Below are 13,536 nucleotides of genomic sequence, written 5' to 3' on the forward strand. Positions count from 1 at the left end.
TCACAGTTTTTTTTACATGGACGATACATTGGAGATGATATAAAACAAGTGTAAAGGTTCTGTATTTATTTTCTTACTCAACCTTGTGTTCTGTTTCGTTGTGTTCTTTAACGTAGCCCTGTTTCTTTGTGTTCTTGAACGTAACCCTGTCTTTCATTTTTGTTCGTTGATTTAACCTGTGTTAGTTACTCACCTGGTCTTATCAGCTCCTTATTTAGTTCAGTTAATTCTGTTGTTGCCTTTTATGAGCTATTGTTCGTTTTGACTCCAGTAAGCCTTTTCCTAGCTCGTTTGTGAGAACCAGTCATATCCTTCAGCCTTAGTTTTGATTCACCTGCATGTTTGCCTACCTGTGTATGACCATTGCCTGCCTGTGACCAAGATTCCTGCTTTCTGCAAAGGCGGAATAAACACCTGCCTCGCTCTGCATGTGAATCTACACCTTTTTCTCCCTGAGTATTCATCAAACAAGTACTGGAAACAATAGAATACTATGACATATCGGGGAAACCAGGCCTGGTTTTCATATCTGATTTTGAAAAGGTTTTTGATAAAGTACGACTGTAGGTTATATATAAATGCCTCGAATATTTACATTTGGGATAATCTCTTGTAAAATAGGTTAAAGTTATTTATAGTAACCCTAGGTGTAAAATAGTAAATAATGGCTACTTCTCAGAAAGTTTTAAACTGTCAAGAGGAGTAAAACAAGGTTGTCCACTATCGGCATGTCTATTTATTATTTTAATCAAAATGTTAGCTGTTAAAATTAGATACAACAATAATGGATTATAAATCCATGTCTTAAAAACAAAGGTGTCATTGTACGCTGATTCATGTTTTCTTTCAAAACCACAATGAGAATCCCTCCACAGTCTCATAGAGGATCTAGATACTTTTCCTAACCTCTCTGGATTAAAATCTAATTATGGTAAGTGTACTACATTACGTATTGGGTCACTAAAATTGTTTTACTTTTACATTGCCGTGTAGTTTACTATTAAAATGGTCTGACAGGGATGTGGACTTACTCAGTATACATATCCCGAAATAAATAAATTATCTCACTCCAAAACATTTTAATCGAACGTTAGCAAAAATAGATAAGATCTTGCTACCATCACCCTGATTATCTTTTGTCATATCACAGTTTACCTATTTACTTATGGTTTTGCCTATACCTAGTGACCTGCTTTTGAAATTATATGAACAAAAAAATATACAATTTTATTTGGAATGGCAAGTGGCAAGCCAGACAAAATTAAAAGGGCATATTTATATCACGAATATGAATTCTGAGGGCAGAAATTATTACATTTTAAAGCATTTAGACCTCTCACTAAAGGCATCAGTCATACAAAAGGTATACTTAAATCTGAAATGGTTTTCTACTAAAGTAGTAACATGTTCAAAAATGGCCTTTTTCCCTTTTTTCAGATTACACCTGCTCACTTTCGGTTATTATAAACCGAAATCATCTCCAAAATATTGTTGTTTTTTAAACAAGCTTTAGAAAGTTGGTTGTGACTTCAGTTTAATCCACCTGAAGAAACAGAATAAATAATACAGCAAATATTGTAGTTAAACTAAAACACACTAATTGATTAAAAAAATGTATTTTTTGATAATGTTTTAAAAATATATAATAAATAGGACAGGTGGAGTTATATCCCACATGCAGCTAACACAGACATATGGAAATGTCTGCTCTACCCAAAATTACAAACAACTAATTGCAGTATTACCACAAAAATGGAAGAGGCAAGCGGAAGGGGGGAAAAGGAAGGAACTTGTCTCGGGCCCTGCATTAAAGACCAAAAATGGTTGATACCAATTTCATTTAAGGACCAAAAAATTGACAGCTGAGCCATATAATTTGCAAAATCGTTGGGAAGAGATTTTTGATGTGCCGATTCCATGGCACATGGTTTATGAATTGACACGCAAAACAATGCCGGATTCAAAACTTCACATTTTTTTATTTATATTATTATACAAAATTCTTATATGGGAGATCCAATCTTCCTGTCATGTTTTGTCTTAGATTGTCTTGTCATTTTGCTTTTCCCTCTGTTCATTTTCCCCCTGCTGGTCTTTTTAGGTTCATTCCCCTTTTTCTCTCTCCCTTCCTCTCTCTCTTCTCTCTATCGTTCCGTTCCTGCTCCCAGCTGTTCCTATTCCCCTAATCAATCATTTAGTCTTCCCACACCTGTTCCTTATCTTTTCCCCTGATTAGAGTCCCTATTTCTTCCCTTGTTTTCCGTTCCTGTCCTGTCGGATCCTTGTCTATTGTTCACCGTGCTGTGTCTGTGTATCGCCCTGTCGTGTCGTGTTTCCCTCAGATGCTGCGTGGAGAGCAGGTGTCTGAGTCTGCTAGGTTCAAGTGCCTTCCCGAGGCAACCTGCAGTTCTTGATCGAGTCTCCAGTCTGTTCTCGTCATTACGAGTGGAATTATGTCTTATGTTTGTAGAATTACTTTACTGGATTAAAGACTCTGTTTTCGCCAAGTCGCTTTTGGGTCCTCATTCACCTGCATGACACTTCCCAGCTGTGCAGATTTTGTTGTGAGGAGGCAGAGTCATTAGATCATTTATTTTGGTATTGTCCATATGTAGCTCGTTTTTGGTCACAGGTCCAGGAATGGCTGAAGAATTGCAACATTTACATAGAACTAACGCTGCAGATAGCAAAACTGGGTGATTTGAAAAGTCATAGTCTATCGATCAATAATATAATACTCATTTTAGCAAAAATGTTTATCTTTAATTTAAAATCTGTAGAAGCTATGAGAATAGAAAGGGTGAGTACTTTTGTGAAGCATCACAGCACAGTTGAAAAATATATGGCAAGTAGAAATCCAAAATGAATGGTGTTAAGAGGTAGATGGGAGGGGTTGAACGGAGTTGAAGGGTGGGACTAATAACAACAAGATAAGTAATGTAAAACATACGGGGTCTGTAAAATGTGTATAGGCTCAGAAATGTTGTGAATTAGCACAAATAGAAATCAAACTGGATGAACATCAGAAACAGAGGAAGGCCAGGACTAAAAACAAACTAAATATAACTATTGTAAAATAGATTGTGTCTGTAAAATGTGTATAGTATGTATAAAGTGAAGGTAGAAGCCTAAGTGTTATTGTTTCTTAGTTTACTCCAATTGGGGAAGGGGTGGTAGGGTTTGCAGGGAATAATAAAGGTATATTCTAAAAGGAAAGTGTGTGTGTGTGGGGGGGGTAGGTAGATAGATAGATTGATTTACCAAAAAAAAGATATGGGGGATTGGAAATCATGCAGACAATTACATCGATGGAAGCAACAATCTATCCACAATATTAAAGCTGATCCACCCTCTGAAAAAATGTACTCCACAATATCTCACTGAAGTGTTCTGTGATGAGTCCACGATGACAGCAGTCAGCAGTGGCTATGAGTCAGCCTGGTGAAGTGCAGCAGCAATCTCCCCAGCAGCTCTCCACTGGGTGAATATCCCTGTAACAAACTGTTGGGGCGTAAATCAGCAGGTCTCTTCCTCAGCCCCGGACCACACTCAGCCTCCCCCATAATCCACTCATCATAAAAGAGGAGAAAATGGAGGAAGGAAAGAAAGAAAGTGAAAAAGCTTTGGCCCAAACACAGCTACTGTAATACGGGGAAAGCTAACGATGAGACTTCAACAAAGCGATAAACAAGGAGATCGATCAGGATATTTTTATTTCTTTTGTTTAACCTTTTATTTAACTGGGCAAGTCAGTTAAGAACCAATTCTCATTTACAATGACTGCCTAATCCATGATACCCTTGATGCCTTTCCACGGTGATTTAGGTAATTGGTGAAGGAAAAGCGCAAGGTGGTTCTGTGACCTATTTCGGGTGTACCCACCGAATTGTCGCTTACATTTAGAATCGAATCATTTTCAGAATACACTGCTGACTATATTAGGCTACACTGTGTAAGACAGCCAATAACACCCAGACGCTTTCTATGAGTCACCCGTTTTATATACATTATAGATATTTAAACGTATACTTTTCTCATGAGTAGCAATAAGCTGTTTTATTATGCATATTATCCCTTGTGTGTGTAATACTTAATGCATGTAAGACTAGCTGTCACCATTGGAGTTGGCTAACGGGGTTTATTCTAATCAAATAAATTGAAATCAAAAAATGTATTGCCTTTATGCATTCATAAGGCCAGCTAAAAAGGAGCCTCTGAACTAAATGCTTGTAGGAAGTCATAAAATGCACTATTAGGCATTTTAAGGCAACAGTCTGGGATTGGTACGTCCAATTTTAAAACAAACGATGGGTGGCCTTTTTAGTTGTTGTTTTTTAATCGCAGACTGTAGCTTTTAGTACATTCAAAACGTTTTATAAACAGGTGGCGCATTTTTTTACCAGAAATGGTAGTGTGGTGACAAGAAGAGGCAATGTTCTAAGTTTCCAGTTTGGAGATAAGTTGTGCCTTTTTCAATACTCTTGCCAACACGGGCATTCTTAATACAAGTAGTCTAATTGGAATCCTTACTCTGGAAATTCACAGTCAGAATTAACAGGATAGCACACTGATGGAGGAGAAAGTCACATGATAGATCACCTGTCAACGCGCTAGCAGCCGTTGACAATAAATCAGGACCACTGGTGCGCCGCTTCGGGGCTCCTCGCAACCAACAAGTCATTAATTGAACCTCATCCTTTTAATATTAAACCAAATGACCATGCCCTTTCCATGGCTCTATCTTTCACCCCCCCCCCTCTCTTTTCCGATCATTACTATTAATCTTACTGAGTATGTATCTGGTTTTGCTTCCATTTGTATTTTGGTTCATTTGTCCTCATCTCATGTTTGAAATAGCTGTCGTCTAATGCCACTGTCATCTTACCTCTAGACATAGAGGCACCATCGTGTGTCATTTATTTATTGGTTTATTGGGTTTATGAGCTGAATAGGAGACGATAGACTGTTATCCCTGTTAAAGCAGTATAAATATTGACGTAATACGAGACGATAAGTGAATGGCTCACCGATACAGTTAAACAGCTATAATAGCAACTAGTTATTTCATTATTTGAATCGACTCCTAATATTAAGGTGATTGCATTCACAGAGAAGATCCCATTTGGAGGAGAATCCAGGGGTGACAATCAGTATGTCTCTACCTTTAGCTACATGAGAGTTAAAGAACGTCTAACCCAGTTGGAGAAATGTCAGTGAACTTGACTAAACCCTCGCCAAGTTTGGTCAAAACATGTCCTTTTGATCAGTTGTCTCCAGGTTCATTAACATAGAGAGAAGAAGTCATCTCTATCCACAAAATGGCTGCCTGCCAAAAGTATCTCCAGGTGTCCCACATTGACGATCAGCACAAACACAACATTTTCTCATTTGATCTTAATTGCATTGACTTTCACAGTGTGCGCCCACATGCAAAAAGCATTCCATTTTACCTCATCCCAAATAATGTCATTCACCTCCATGTTTTAATTCAAATAGAGGAGTTTATCTCCTGGGTGGAATTGACTATTCATAGATTTTGACAAAGGTGGATCATTTTATCTCAGAAACTTGGCTGTGTTTGTAATTCCATTTTGGTTTCAAATCAAGTATTATGTGGCAAAACAAAGTTTTACATTAATAAATGGATTGATTTCCTGCAAGATCAATTTAGGATGTTCAAGTCCCAAAGTGTTCATGAGCTTGAATTAAATTAATTAGCCAACATGCTGAGCTTATCTGAGCTCAACCGACTGTTATCTGAACCCAAGGTCACATGCAATGTTTGTTCTGGCACTGTGAACAAAGACCTTGTGGATCAACGTTGTCTCTGCAGTGTGGTCTCATTAGAATATGTTAAAATATTGATATTTAACCATTGTAGTCACTTTTGCTTACATATTAGTTGCATGTAACCTAGCGACGTGTTGTTTAATGTCATGTGTTGAACACTACAAATTGGGAAATCCTACATAAATGGTACCCCATGTGAGGATATTCCCTTGATGGCAGAAGAGAACATTAAATCTGTGGGCGGTGAAGCCCTCTGTGATAGAGATAGAGAAGGCCAGTGTGGCCATGGGATGTTTGACTGTATGAGGCAGGCACATAGAGATGGAAAGAGGCCAATACCGTCTTTGCCATTGATCACGTCTGTGACAGCATTGAGGGCTATCGTCGTTTCATTGCTAAAACAGGCTCGTGTGACAAATGTGCCCTTTATCCATCTCTATGGGCAGGCTGGGAAACTCTACCTCCCCAGTCAGCTCTTATCTGGCTGCTCCTTTTGATGAGTGGAGAGTGGGGGGAGATGGTGTCTGAAGGTCACCCCTGAAAACCAACCAGGGGACTGATAAGGTTGAACACCAATGACCTGCTAAAAGGGACCATTTGGGCTAGAGTAATGACAACAAAAAAATATGTGTTCTATTGTGATATACTTATACAATCTTTCTACCTCCTGTGACATGTTTATATACAGTAAATATATACAGCTGAGAAGCTTTTAAGGCATTTGTCAATATAAAGTTAGTTCTATTTTTGTGATTTCTGTGTGATGTTGAATGTGTTTCAAGGAATTCATTGGGATTTCTCCTTTATGTTCAGTGCCTTTAGTTTCACAGATAAATTGAAATCCATTTAAAATTCAATGCAATGTCGCACCTATTCAGAGGGAAACGTTATTTAGCTTGTAAGTAAACTATTTTTAAAAAAAGTATACTCAAATTCAACAAAAGCTCAAGATAGAAGCAAAAAATGTATTTAATTCAATTAGTTTGCAAATCTCTTTTTAGCATTTTGCACTTACACCTTTTGTATTCTTTCAAGCATGGATGAAATTAAGTAAATTCTTGCATCTTGGCCTTGTTTTTTTCCCCATTTTATTTTAAATTTCAGATCGAGATCCCGCTAAACTGTTCTTCAATTAGTTGAAATGTAAGTAATTGTTAGTTCAAGTTGAGTTTAACTCAACTTGCCTCACTCAGAACATGGTTTGTTCAACTTGCGTCTTGCCCAAAGCACTGAAGGACAACACCAGTTTTAAAAGGTTTTAAAGTTCATACAAAAAAAGATGAGTAACTACAATATACTGTTTCCGTATTGTGTTCTTTCTATTCATCTCCCACCTCCTTCTCCACATTTATCAGCGTTAAATATTGGCTACATTTCTTGTTATATTTGCCTGCAGTAAACAGCAAGTAGGCTTGTAAGTAGGGGTAAGATAAGGATACAAAATAAGAAATTGTACCTAAAAATAGAATTAGTTTCGGTTTGTACAGCAATCATATCCCAAACAATGGGGAAACTGTTTCGTTAGCTATCCTAAAAGTTCCTTTACAGGGAACGGCTACGTTGATATGTTATTATAATGCAGAAGTGAAGCTTTGTGAATATTGCAGACAAAAAAAAAACACTTTGTACGTAAGCTGGTTGCATTATTTCAGAAGAAATGCTCACGTTGTTTGAATCGCAAAATATTAGCTATGTACGTGCAGGCACAACAGGTTAACCTTTCGCTATCCACTATACACGTGGGCACATTTGAATACGTTAGCAAAAAGCCTATGCAATAGGTCCCAGGCAATATGTCATAGGCATTATGTCAAAGGGAGTAGGGGCATCCTAAAAGTTTAACTCTACGCAACTGACCTTGCAGTTTTCGCACCGTCTGATAGAATTTGAATGGATTCATTGATCGCTGATCCATATTCATCCAGGTTTGTAGTGCACAGTAGTTATGATGGAAATGAAATGAAAATGTGTTGGTTCTACCTTGCGTGTTGGATAATTGTGATGTTTATGATAAAAACGTAACGTTGTCCATATAGTAATGACTATATGCCGTGGCAGAGCCGGGTTGAAAAATCCCCTTTAAATCTGCGGTTGCAGATTTGGGCTCCAGTGACACTGACTGTGTTTATAGATAATGATCTATAATGACATTTACGCCACTCGGGAGCCCTATAGCAGTTGAGGTAATACCTTTCCGTTTCACTCTGTTTCAAAACGTTATATCCCTACTGAACATGACCCCCAAATCAACAGTGTTCCCTTTTGTCTTGTTGATTGTGCCATTTGGAAAGTTGGCATCCTACCAATCATTTTTTTTGTTGAATAGGAGAACTTACAAGCAATGTATGGCCACCACTATACTATAAGGAATGCTAATTGTATTCAGTAAGTGGTACTCATTCAAACAAGAAATGACACTGATTTCTCAAACTGTACATTGAGGAATTGGGATTGATAAGGATAGCTTGGTTTATATTCCGCAATAAGGAATTAATCTCAAATATGTTTCATTCTATGTCAGGAATTGTCTATATTCTAAACAAATTCATCTTAGAATCCAATTATTCATTACAGTTGGCTGTTCTACCTACATGTCTCCTTTTACCATAATCACACTATTATATTGTCCTCTATATTCCATTCTCTGGGTGACTTCCCTCAAATGGCACTATTCCCTACTGTATATAGTGTATTATTTTTGACCTTGGTCCATTGGGCTCTGGTCAAATGTAGTGCACAATAGGAATAGATACCAAAAAAAAAAAGTTTATCTTGGAGGAGTAGCGCCATGTACTACCAGCAAAATGGCGCCAAAAGCCTGTAATTAAGTCAGAAATGATATACATTTTCAGAAATTATATACATTTTATATACATATCCTCTTTATCGATTCCTGGGGGAAACAAAGCCTTTCTCCTTGTAGTAACAAGGTGTAGTTTCACTTTTAACTCGGATACCAGGGCCTCCATTCAAGGGGTTCCAAGAATCGGGACTTGTTGTTTTGAGTGCTGTTGGATGTTTTAAATGATAAATGATGCAGCAAAGGATATTTCATATCCTCTGCCCCAGTAAGACGCACACGCACACACACACACACACACACACACACACACACACACACACACACACACACACACACACACACACACACACACACACACACACACACACACACACACACACACACACACACACACACACACACACACCTCTGTTCTGGTGGTAGTGATAGATCACATAACCTCTCCACCCCCTCATCCCCTGTATGCGCGGCCTGAGGGACGGCGGCTGGAGGGGGGAGAAACACTTGGCCACTGTGTTAGTGCCAGAGACGGCCCAGTAGTGGTCGATTTCACCTTTGTTACCACATCACCCTATTAGGCAACTCAACAAATCAAATCAAATCAAATGTTATTTGTCACATACACATGGTTAGCAGATGTTAATGCGAGTGTAGCGAAATGCTTGTGCTTCTAGTTCCGACAATGCAGTGATAACCAACAAGTAATCTAACTAACAATTCCAAAACTACTGTCTTATACACAGTGTAAGGGGATAAGGAATATGTACATAAGGATATATGAATGAGTGATGGTACAGAGCAGCATACAGTAGATGGTATCGAGTACAGTATATACATATGAGATGAGTATGTAGACAAAGTAAACAAAGTGGCATAGTTAAAGTGGCTAGTGATACATGTATTACATAAGGATGCAGTCGATGATGTAGAGTACAGTATATACATATGCATATGAGATGAATAATGTAGGGTACCATTTCCGGAGACCTTCTCCCTTACCTCACCTCGCTCATCAACTCATCCCTGACCGCTGGCTACGTCCCTTCCGTCTTCAAGAGAGCGAGAGTTGCACCCCTTCTGAAAAAACCTACACTCGATCCCTCCGATGTCAACAATTACAGACCAGTATCCCTTCTTTCTTTTCTCTCCAAAACTCTTGAACGTGCCGTCCTTGGCCAGCTCTCCCGCTATCTCTCTCTGAATGACCTTCTTGATCCAAATCAGTCAGGTTTCAAGACTAGTCATTCAACTGAGACTGCTCTCCTCTGTATCACGGAGGCGCTCCGCACTGCTAAAGCTAACTCTCTCTCCTCTGCTCTCATCCTTCTAGATCTATCGGCTGCCTTCGAAACTGTGAACCATCAGATCCTCCTCTCCACCCTCTCCGAGTTGGGCATCTCCGGCGCGGCCCACGCTTGGATTGCGTCCTACCTGACAGGTCGCTCCTACCAAGTGGCGTGGCGAGAATCTGTCTCCTCACCACGCGCTCTCACCACTGGTGTCCCCCAGGGCTCTGTTCTTGGCCCTCTCCTATTCTCGCTATACACCAAGTCACTTGGCTCTGTCATAACCTCACATGGTCTCTCTTATCATTGCTATGCAGACGACACACAATTAAACTTCTCCTTTCCCCCTTCTGATGACCAGGTGGCGAATCGCATCTCTGCATGTCTGGCAGACATATCAGTGTGGATGACGGATCACCACCTCAAGCTGAACCTCGGCAAGACGGAGCTGCTCTTCCTCCCGGGAAGGACTGCCCGTTCCATGATCTCGCCATCACGGTTGACAACTCCATTGTGTCCTCCTCCCAGAGCGCCAAGAACCTTGGCGTGATCCTGGACAACACCCTGTCGTTCTCAACCAACATCAAGGCGGTGGCCCGTTCCTGTAGGTTCATGCTCTACAACATCCGCAGAGTACGACCCTGCCTCACACAGGAAGCGGCGCAGGTCCTAATCCAGGCACTTGTCATCTCCCGTCTGGATTACTGCAACTCGCTGTTGGCTGGGCTCCCTGCCTGTGCCATTAAACCCCTTCAACTCATCCAGAACGCCGCAGCCCGTCTGGTGTTCAACCTTCCCAAGTTCTCTCACTTCACCCCGCTCCTCCGTTCTCTCCACTGGCTTCCAGTTGAAGCTCGCATCCGCTACAAGACCATGGTGCTTGCCTACGGAGCTGTGAGGGGAACGGCACCTCAGTACCTCCAGGCTCTGATCAGGCCCTACACCCAAACAAGGGCACTGCGTTCATCCACCTCTGGCCTGCTCGCCTCCCTACCACTGAGGAAGTACAGCTCCCGCTCAGCCCAGTCAAAACTGTTCGCTGCCCTGGCCCCCCAATGGTGGAACAAACTCCCTCACGACGCCAGGACAGCGGAGTCAATCACCACCTTCCGGAGACACCTGAAACCCCACCTCTTTAAGGAATACCTAGGATAGGATAAGTAATCCCTCTCACCCCCCCCTTAAGTTTTAGATGCACTATTGTAAAGTGACTGTTCCACTGGATGTCATAAGGTGAATGCACCAATTTGTAAGTCGCTCTGGATAAGAGCGTCTGCTAAATGACTTAAATGTATGTTAAATGGGTAAGTAACATTATATAAGGTAGCATTGTTTAAAGTGGCTAGTGATATATTTACATCATTTCCCATCAATTCCCATTATTAAAGTGGCTGGAGTTGGGTCAGTGTCAATGACAGTGTGTTGGCAGCAGCCACTCAATGTTAGTGGTGGCTGTTTAACAGTCTGATGGCCTTGAGATAGAAGCTGTTTTTCAGTCTCTCGGTCCCAGCTTTGATGCACCTGTACTGACCTCGCCTTCTGGATGATAGCGGGGTGAACAGGCAGTGGTTCGGGTGGTTGATGTCCTTGATGAGCTTTATGGCCTTCCTGTAACATCGGGTGGTGTAGGTGTCCTGGAGGGCAGGTAGTTTGCCTCCGGTGATGCGTTGTGCAGACCTCACTACCCTCTGGAGAGCCTTACGGTTGAGGGCGGAGCAGTTGCCGTACCAGGCGGTGATACAGCCCGCCAGGATGCTCTCGATTGTGCATCTGTAGAAGTTTGAGTGCTTTTGGTGACAAGCCGAATTTCTTCAGCCTCCTGAGGTTGAAGAGGCGCTGCTGTGCCTTCTTCACGACGCTGTCAGTGTGAGTGGACCAATTCAGTTTGTCTGTGATGTGTATGCCGAGGAACTTAAAACTTGCTACCCTCTCCACAACTGTTCCATCGATGTGGATAGGGGGGTGTTCCCTCTGCTGTTTCCTGAAGTCCACAATCATCTCCTTAGTTTTGTTGACGTTGAGTGTGAGGTTATTTTCCTGACACCACACTCCGAGGGCCCTCACCTCCTCCCTGTAGGCCGTCTCGTCGTTGTTGGTAATCAAGCCTACCACTGTTGTGTCGTCCGCAAACTTAATGATTGAGTTGGAGGCGTGCGTGGCCACGCAGTCGTGGGTGAACAGGGAGTACAGGAGAGGGCTCAGAACGCACCCTTGTGGGGCCCCCGTGTTGAGGATCAGCGGGGAGGAGATGTTGTTGTTGCCTACCCTCACCACCTGGGGGCGGCCCGTCAGGAAGTCCAGTACCCAGTTGCACAGGGCAGGGTCGAGACCCAGGGTCTCGAGCTTGATGACGAGCTTGGAGGGTACTATGGTGTTGAATGCCGAGCTGTAGTCGATGAACAGCATTCTCACATAGGTATTCCTCTTGTCCAGGTGGGTTAGGGCAGTGTGCAGTGTGGTTGAGATTGCATCGTCTGTGGACCTATTTGGGCGGTAAGCAAATTGGAGTGGGTCTAGGATGTCAGGTAGGGTGGAGGTGATATGGTCCTTGACTAGTCTCTCAAAGAACTTCATGATGACGGAAGTGAGTGCTACGGGGCGGTAGTCGTTTAGCTCAGTTACCTTAGCTTTCTTGGGAACAGGAACAATGGTGGCCCTCTTGAAGCATGTGGGAACAGCAGACTGGTATAGGGATTGATTGAATATGTCCGTAAACACACCGGCCAGCTGGTCTGCACATGCTCTGAGGGCGCGGCTGGGGATGCCGTCTGGGCCTGCAGCCTTGCGAGGGTTAACACGTTTAAATGTCTTACTCACCTCGGCTGCAGTGAAGGAGAGACCGCATGTTTTCGTTGCAGGCCGTGTCAGTGCCACTGTATTGTCCTCAAAGCGGGCAAAAAAGTTATTTAGTCTGCCTGGGAGCAAGACATCCTGGTCCGTGACTGGGCTGGGTTTCTTCTTGTAGTCCGTGATTGACTGTAGACCCTGCCACATGCCTCTTGTGTCTGAGCCATTGAATTGAGATTCGACTTTGTCTCTGTACTGACGCTTAGCTTGTTTAATAGCCTTGCGGAGGGAATATGTTATGCAGGTGAATGAGGACCCAAAAGCGACTTGGCGAAAACAGAGTTTTTAATCCAGTAAAGTTACTTTACAAACAAAAGGCATAATACTACTCGTAATGACGAGAACAGACTGGAGACTTGATCAAGAACTGCAGGTTGCCTCGGGAAGGCACTTGAACGTAGCAGACTCAGACACCTGCTCACCACGCAGCATCTGAGGGAAACACGACACGACAGGGCAATACATAGACACAGCACGGTGAACAATAGACAAGGATCCGACAGGACAGGAACGGAAAACAAGGGAAGAAATAGGGACTCTAATCAGGGGAAAAGATAAGGAACAGGTGTGGGAAGACTAAATGATGATTAGGGGAATAGGAACAGCTGGGAGCAGGAACGGAACGATAGAGAGAGGAGAGAGAGGGAGGGGGAGAGAGAGGGATAGAAAAAGGGAACGAACCTAATAAGACCAGCAGGGGGAAACGAACAGAAGGGAAAGCATAATGACAAGACAATCTAAGACAAAACATGACAGTACCCCCCACTCACCGAGCGCCTCCTGGCGCACTCGAGGAGGAATCCTGGCGGC

General features: G+C 42.2%; 1 pseudogene; it reads left to right on the plus strand.

Annotated features, from left to right (window-relative positions):
• The window catches only part of LOC124013305, a 121,469-nt pseudogene extending 110,435 nt beyond the window's left edge, over positions 1 to 11,034 (plus strand).
• The last annotated feature ends 2,502 nt before the right edge of the window (positions 11,035 to 13,536 follow it).

Source organism: Oncorhynchus gorbuscha, linkage group LG24 (genome assembly GCF_021184085.1).
Source record: "Oncorhynchus gorbuscha isolate QuinsamMale2020 ecotype Even-year linkage group LG24, OgorEven_v1.0, whole genome shotgun sequence".
Taxonomy (NCBI): domain Eukaryota; kingdom Metazoa; phylum Chordata; class Actinopteri; order Salmoniformes; family Salmonidae; genus Oncorhynchus; species Oncorhynchus gorbuscha.